This window comes from Callospermophilus lateralis, chromosome 10 (assembly GCF_048772815.1).
Source record: "Callospermophilus lateralis isolate mCalLat2 chromosome 10, mCalLat2.hap1, whole genome shotgun sequence".
NCBI lineage: Eukaryota > Metazoa > Chordata > Mammalia > Rodentia > Sciuridae > Callospermophilus > Callospermophilus lateralis.
The window spans coordinates 52,127,169-52,135,715 of record NC_135314.1 but is presented as its reverse complement, the minus strand read 5'-3'; the positions used below and the strand labels follow the sequence as shown (position 1 = coordinate 52,135,715).

Below are 8,547 nucleotides of genomic sequence, written 5' to 3'. Positions count from 1 at the left end.
GGCAGAAGGGAGCTGCCAAGGAGGTACTTTATTAACAACTCCTTATTGGGGGAAAAAATTTCCCTGAAGGCAGGTAATCTTGGCAACAGGTTGGAGGAGGAGGAAGTACTCTGGAGGTGTTAGCATTTTATTTCCTCTTGAATCAGCCCTCATCCTCTTGACCCAATAATTTCCTAGACTGACTGTCCTTCCCCCCACCCCCATCTTAATCCCTCCCATCTGAGAAGGGAACTCCATACCGCTCGCAAGGGAAAATGGGCGATGACCGCTCTGGCTGCTTCAAGCTGAGATGGGGCGATGGTGGGCAAGCAGTTTGGGTTTCCCTTTTAGGAATATTTTTGGGTCAGTCGAGGAGTCCATGGCAAAAGTCTGGTTTGAAAGCAGAAGATTGTAAAGTCATCTGGGAAGTGGGAACTTCTATGAGAGAAACAAGAAAATATGAGTACTGGAATAAGATAATACAACTATAAATGCTGCAGCATGTGAACATGCCAATGAATATGATGATAAGGAGAGAAATCAGTGATCTTTAACCATGAGGTGCAAGAACTAAGAAGTTTCTCCCATAACAAGGTTCAGTGAGGACATGGCCTCTATTTGGGAATGTAAATCTTTTATGATATGAGCTTCATTGTCAGAGTTATCAGGAATGTAAACATAACACTTAGTTTTTGTAATGTTGCAGATGACCCCCCAAAATATACTTAAGATATCCAATGTCATCTGATTTTGTAAAATATCATCCTATTGGCATAACCTCTGTGTTTAGTAGAGATCACTTTATCTCTGTTACTTAGGGCTATTATAATCATACTAGCAAACATAGATTAAGCCTACCTATGTATGAGGTTAGGAAGATTTGCAGGCCTAAAATTGACAAATGACTTTATAAAAACCTGATTCTGATATCTCTTTTGATAGTTATCAGGCACTCCTGCCTAAGAATCCCTCTTTTGTAGCCTCCAGTCATATTCTTGGTGGGGCTAACACAAGTGTACATCTTAAGTTATATTAAAAGAACTATTCTCTTTTCTTTTAAGTGCCCAGCTATGGCTGTACTTTATTATAACTTGTTTTTCTAGGTGTTTAAGACCAAGATGGTCAACAGACAATAGTTATAAAATTCCTATCCATGGTTTAGAGTCAGCTGAGGGCTGGGTATGATATAGTTCAGTGGTAGAGTACTTGCCCTAGCATGTGTGAGGCACTGTGTTTGGTCCTTAGCACCACATAAAAATAAATAAAGGTGTTGTGTCCTGCTGCAACTTTAAAAAAAATTTAAAATAGTCATCTGAGTTCCCTTAGGAGGTCACTCTTGGGAATTTGAGAGCAGCCTCTTAGCTCATTTAGTGCCATCTGCCACAATGGGTCAGGGTCTTGTTGACTAGGTGGCTTCCCTGGGAAGCATCAGGGATGTCTCCTTCTCTGATAACACTTCTCTGCAGTATGTGCACTGGCTGGCTTTGGTCTCATTGATCCCCTTGATCAGGAGGGTCATGTGGCCCAGAGTTGCAAAGCCCTTAGAGAGGTACCCTTGTTCCCTAGGTTCAAGTTGACCTCAGGTGCTAAGAGCACTTTTACTTCTTAACTTCAGTCTCCAAATTTTGGTCTCAAATATCTGGCAAGCCAGTTTCACCAGTCTTGAAGTAAGAGTACTGGGTTTTAACTTTAATGTCTATAAATTTAAAGCTAATTACTCTTTCATTTAACTGGGTATTATACTTCCAGTGTTATTTCTGGAAGTCAGCCTTACATCTTGACTGTACTTTAGGTGATAGCCTATTACCTCAAATTAATTCAAGTTGTTATATTAGAAGTTATACTTCTATAAAGTACTAATAGACAATAGTTATAAAGTTGAAAAGAAAAATAAAATGCAAAATTAACAAGAATAAAAATATAGTTTGTATAATAGCTATGACCAAGAAACATAATTTTTATGACCCCAAACTTTAGTTTAAAGAACACCAGCTTGGAAAAAAAAATGTTTTCTAACCTTATATTTTGTATACTTGAAAGATAGGAATATATCTATTACCAAGAAGCCAGTAACATCACCACAATTACACTGATATTCTTATATTAACCAAGTTTAGCTTTTAAAGAAAATTTTAGATTCTGTAATGTAGTATAATACTCTAAAATAACAGTTGTTTAACTACAGTTGTTTGAATGCTAATTTTTTAAGGCTAGTTTCTCTAAACAATAAAACTTAACTGATATAGGAAATCATTAGATAAGAACAGATTAATATTTTTAGACCCCCAACTGAAAACCAGTCTTGAAAATCATGACCAGGTCCTATTCTACCCAATGATGCGGATTATGCACCAAGAAACACTGAGGCAAGAGCAAAAACTTTTATTTAAAGAATAGAACACACACACACACACACACACACACGGAATACCCTAGAGAGGAGGAGGTCCAGAGCTGGTACCCAAGGGAGTGGGTGTGTCCTGCACCTTTTGTAGACTTTAGTATTTATGCCTATGTGGCCAAAAGGTGAGAAGGGAGCTTTGGGGGCTACCTCTCCCTGTTTTCCATATCTTCATAGAAAGGCAAGAAGCTGAGCCATACAAAGGTGCTCATTAACAACTTCTTGCTGGGAGGAACAATTTCCTGGAGGCAAGTAGCCTTGGCAACAAGTTGGAAGAGGGTTAAGTGTTCTGGAGGTATTAGTGTTTTATTTCCTTTTGAATCAGCCCCCATCGTCCTGACATGATCATTTATTATCTACACTGACTTTTTACCCTGGTCTCAATGCCATCAGCCCTGATCTATTTTTAATCAATTTAATTTTCCTGCCCAGGCATGGTGGCACACACCTGTAAACCCAGTATCTTGAGAGACTGAGGCAAAATGATCACAAGTTCAAAGCCAGCCTCAGCAACTTAGTGAGATGCTATATCAAAATAAAAAGGGCTGGGGATATAGCTCAGTGCCCCTGGGTTCAATCCTCAGTCCAAAAACAAGGGGGACACGACATATGGACATCTGTGCAGTTGTTGCATCTCAGCACAAACTTCTCAGTCATCAGTGGTAGGAGTTCTAGAGTGAAATTGATGTCACCTGGCTCACAGATCTCTGTAATCACTTCCAGAGAAGCCACAAGTGTTTGGCCATTTTCAGCTCCAATTGGGATGGGAAAATGGTTTCTACCCCTCACCAAGACTTATGGTGGGAAGAATCTGCCAAATATGGAGGATTTCAGAAGCTCAGTGGCCAATACAATGACAAATGTTAGTATCATAGAAACCCAGTTATTTTCTCATAACATGCAGCCTCCCCAGGGGGGGCAGTACAGGGATAGGACAGGGACTCAACAATGTCACAAGTTGTGTCTGAGTAGCATGATTTGTTGCCTAAATGGTCCCAGGTGGTACTCCAGCCAGCAGGTGTAATTACAAGACAAAAAGAAGGTGGGCAGGGCTCTGCCAAATGCATCATCTTTACTTTTATTGAAAAGGCAAAAGCTTTTTCAGAAATATTCAACAGACATTTGCATATGTCTCTTTAACAAGAATTGTGTCATAAAGCCCACCCCAGAAATAAGGAAAACTGGGAAGATTGCTACCTCCTTCCCCAAACTGGAACTGTGTTATAAAAAAGAAGTGGAGATAGGATAAGCAATGAGCACTGTCTGCTGCCGCAGTCTGGCTGGGCACAATTCAGGAGCCACTTGTCAAAAGAAACTAACTTTATTTTTAGAACCACACACGCCAAACAAAACAACTCCTCAGGAAAAAACCCTCAGAGCCCAACTGCCACCACCGGCTTCCCACAAGCCACTCCCTCAACCACCAGCCTCTTCACCTCCCACAATCCTCCTGCTCTTGAGGCCGATTGGCTGGGTCGCGGGGGCGGAGCCAAAAAAGTCCCCCAGTGAGCAGCTCCGTGGCCTGAAAGGGCAGGGAAACAGTCCAATGAGCTTCACCACAGAGGAGCCAATCAGCTAGATGTTGCTGGGGCCGCTGTGAGCCAATCATCAGCTGGCATTCTGAAAGTTTGCTGTGGCCCCTTCGGCTGTGGCTCTCAATAGTCTGCTTCAATTAGCACTGGGCCTGAAATGGGGATTAGAATCACCAAACTTCTCCCCATGCCATCTCCCCAGAGACCATGTTATATTGTCTCTGTATTGGCCTGCTTTCTGTTGCTCTAACAAAATACCCAAGATGAGGTTTATTTAGTGCAGAGTCCAAGATTTTGCAGCCCCTGTGATTGACCTTTGGTGAGGATCATATAAACATGGTAAGTGGTATCATGGTGGCAGGACATGCAAGGGGTAGAGATAAAAACTAGGGAGAGACCAGTCTTGCTCATTTTATAACAACCCACTCTCACAGGAACAAATGGGGGCCCATGAGAAGTACATTACTCCTTTATGAGAGCATCATCCCCAGTGACCATATTACCTCTTAGTAGGCCCCACCCCTCAAGGTCTACCACCTCAACACTGCCACAGTGAGGACCAAGCTTATGGCCTATGAACCTTTGGGGGACAAACCACATCCACATCATCACAAGCTCCAACAAAGCCAATGTTGTATGAGAAAGATGTCCCAGACTGCAACATGTGTGTATGTCTGGGTGGGGGATGGTTGCTCTCAGAAGTCTCTGGAAGCAGCCAGAGCCCACATTCTGAAACCTCTGTGAGGTCACACTTGATACTTCTTTCCTTCCCTGCTGTAGTCACAGCACTATGGGTGCTAACCCAGAAGAGATAACTGGTGGTTCTCACTTCTCTGAGAACAGGAGGCCTAACTACACCATCTCAAAGGATGTCATGCCCCTACCCAACATCTGGTTGGATATTTCTGGTTTTTCCCAAGCCTCTTTGCTGCTTTCAATGTAGCACTGCTGGTCAATTTTCAGTGACCTCTTCTTCACTTTTCTGTGTATCTCCCATGCAAGCTGTCAGGTTTCTTACAAAGAGATAGAGGGAAAATAGACAATGATAGTGCAGAGGCAGGGAAGTGGAGAGAGAGGATCAGGAGGGGAAAGACGGATATAGAGTTAGAGGGAACCAGATATGCAAGCACAGAGGTGTAGAGAATCTGATGCATTTAGGAAACTGAAGGTGGCTGATAATGCTGGTGACATTTGGTGGTGTCTCTGTGGTCTGTCCCTAGTCTGGATATTTAGATCTGTCCTTAAGGTCTGTGAGTCTACCTCTGGTGAGCTAGGCCTCATGGGGAACTCTGGGTTGCTCCAGAATAGAACCGAGTCTGGCTGTGTTTTCAGTTGCAGGTGGCTGATGAGAATGGGGAGTGGGACTTTCCTGTGGTTATGGGTTTTCTCTTTGTCCTTACCTCTGCTGTCTAATTTTTCTGAATTTCTCAGACCCTAGTGTCTTGCATCAAGGCCAGGCCTCCTCAGACCCTGGGAGAAGGAAGTGGCACCCCAAGGCTGATTCCTACAGGGGTGATTTCTAAAGTGCTAACCCCAACTGTGGCCTCAGGATCCCTTCTCTCCATGTCATCATTACTTAGGCCCTTGCATTTCATTTCCCAAGCCACTGAGGTGAGAAGAAACAATCTTGGAGGTTTTCCAATTAATTTAGAAGGGAGGGTAAGGCAGGCTGGCAATAGAGGCCAGCAGGCTCTTCCAAACCACGCAGTTCACTCTTCCTCCATTTTTCACATGACTCCAAGCAATAATCACTATTCCAAAGGGTGACACTCTAGAGAGAGGTCTTCTGGCTGGAAACACCCTTCCCTTTGACTGCTGCCCATCTGAGGTTGCTCAGTAGGGACTGGGATTCCCCTGCCCACCTCCTCCCCACCTTCTTGTTTCCCAGTGATGCCATGGGGCTGTCCTAAGCAGAAGAGTGTTAGAAGGGCCTCCTGCCACTGCCCAAACCTCTTCCATGCCAAGTCTCCCTCAAACATGACCCTAACACACAATATGTGACATGGACGTATTACAGGGCCTTCCAAATGCAGTGGTGCCAAAAGTGCTGCTTCCATCACCAGCCCTAGGTATTCCATTATCCCTCATGCAACATCTGTGTGGAGGTGAGTACTCCTCTTTCCTGTCCACTCACTAACTCATTACTGGACACCTGGACAGAACCAGGAAACTCACATCATAAGTTGTCCAGGGGTGGGTATGAGACCATCTTCCCAGACTGTTAAAAGTGGTTCTCAGCCACTCTTGGTCACTTACATCTCTTACTGCCTCTGTGTCTGCACCTGTCCTGAGAGGCTGGCCTTGCTTGCACAGGTGCTGACATGCAAAGGGTATCACATCTGTGCTGATCCTGGTGGAATCAGGGAGAGGAAAAGCAGTGCCTGTCCTATCCCCTGGCTTGCGGATATTAAAAACCCAGACATTTAAGCAGCTGCTGCCCTGTTCTGGGGATCTTTGATTTCCTCTGAATGTCTGAATTGGAGGGTTTCCTGAGTTCTGAGTTTCCTGAGTTCTGCTCATCTTTCATATACACACCCTGCATGGGTTTACAAGTGCTGGCTGGGCAACGGTGGTGTTCTCATCCTTATCCAGTATCTGAGAAAATACAGCCCCAGAGTTATTCTATATCTTGCTCTAAAGACCTCATGACAGGTGACCTGATGAGCCATGGAGTCCTTTGTTCTAACAATGGAAATGCCAATTTCTCCCTGGAGATGGGAGTCTATGTGTAGGTCCAAGAGCCTGTGGCCTAGAAGGCTGGGTTGGGGGAGGCCTTAGGGTTGGGGGAGGCCTTAGGGTTGGGGGAGGCCTTAGGATTTGGGGATGATGGAGGCCAGGCTAGATATATCCTCAAGGGCTGCCTCCTTTCCCCTAAGACTTTGACCACCATTGCAAGTGGGTCAATAACTGCATCAGTCATCGCAACTTCCATATCTTCCTGCTGCTTGTGTTCCTTTGCCTCTACCTGGGTGCCCTGATGGTTACCTGTGTGATATTCCTTGTTGAGAAGGGCATGAAACACATGCCCTTCTCCATGGACAAAGGCCAAGTCATATCCACAGAGTCCCAAGGGCCCACACTAGGAAGAGCATGGGCTGTGGGGAAGAAGGGGTAGACAGCCAAGGGGCAGGGTAACCAAGGGCAGCACTTACATGGATGGGCTACCGGGAGAAGCCACTTGGGAGGATCTGTGCAGAACATGTTGAAGGAGAGGAGGGTCAGGGAGATAGGCGGGCTAGGATGGACTGTGGAGTTAAGAATCTAGCAAGAACCAAGAAGTAGGATAATGAAGGTTGAAAAGGAACAGGCAGGACAACAGCATGGTGAAGTGAGGCTGTACTTGGGGGAACTGGACTAACAATCCAGTCCAGGGAGGAAAAGTAGGTGGGTGGGCTAGCTGGGGCAGAGCCAGGGAGGGTGGAAATGTGTCAAGGGGTGAGGCCAGTGAGGAACTGCCTTGTGGCCTGGCTTCTTAGCCCACATACAGCTTTGAAGTGGGTGTGCCCACCACAGGCCTCCTGCTGCTACTTATCCTGCTACTGCTGATCCAGGCCTTGGCAGTGAGAATGCCAGGTGCCCCTACAAGGGCCAGGCAAGTGGGCGAGTGTGTGTGCCATGATACCCAGTTGTGTGGAGGCATCTTGCACATCTGAGACTCAGCACTTTCTGTGCTTTCTCTACTGCTCTTGGCCTTAATGGTGCCTTGTGAGTCCTTCCAGACCCACCTTTTAAGATGCAGCTCAGATCCCTCCTCCCCCTGGAGCTCTGTGCTCATTCTCCCTCCTGGATGCATTGCTTTCAGAGTTTACTGTGTGCTAGGCTGCAGGTTATTTGAGGGATGGGTATAGAAGTGAGTACTTCCTGCATTTGAGTTGATAAGCAACCTGCAATCAGAGTAACACTGGCAGAAACCCAGTGTGAATCTTGAGTCGAGGACCAGATTGGAAGCAGCACAGTTTGGCAAGGCTCGCATTGCAGAGGGAGATATGCCACTCTACCTGTCCTAGGTGTGATTTTGAGAGACCGGAGGCATTTTCTGTGAAAGGTACACCTTGGCAAAAGGGCACAGTAACCTGTTAACAGAATGATGAAGAAGCGGCTCTAATTCAGCACAAGGTGTCATGGGCAATGAAGTTGGCCCCATGGGGGAGGTAGGGATCAAGATTAAAAAGGCCCAGAAAATTAAGCATGAAATTTAGTTTTGATGAGGTGGAAAGCAGGGAGCCAGGATAGGATTCTTTTAAAGTCGTTTATTGAGGAATAATTTACAAATAGTAAAATTCACCCTTTTTAGTCTAGTTAGGGAATTTGACAAATGGTTACTGTCCTGCATTCTCTACCATGATCAAGGTTAGACCAGTTTCATTCCCCCAGAAAATCCTTTCATCATCATTTATTGTCAATTTCTCTCCCTACATTTTTCTGCTTTTCGTTTTCCAGAACCACATATAAATGGAGTCATGGCCTTTTTCATCTGGCTTCATTCATTTAGCACAATGCATTTGAGATTCATCCATGTTGTTGCTCATATCAGTAGTTTATTTCCTTATATTGCTTTATAGTATTGTGTGGATACCCTACAGGTTATTCATACATTCACCAATGGAAGGATTTTTACATTGTATCTAGTTTTGG

At 44.9% G+C, this 8,547-nt stretch overlaps 1 pseudogene; it reads right to left on the bottom strand.

Annotated features, from left to right (window-relative positions):
• Window positions 1-6,661: 6,661 nt before the first annotated feature.
• The window catches only part of LOC143407819 (sentrin-specific protease 5-like), a 70,949-nt pseudogene continuing 69,063 nt past the window's right edge, over window positions 6,662-8,547 (bottom strand).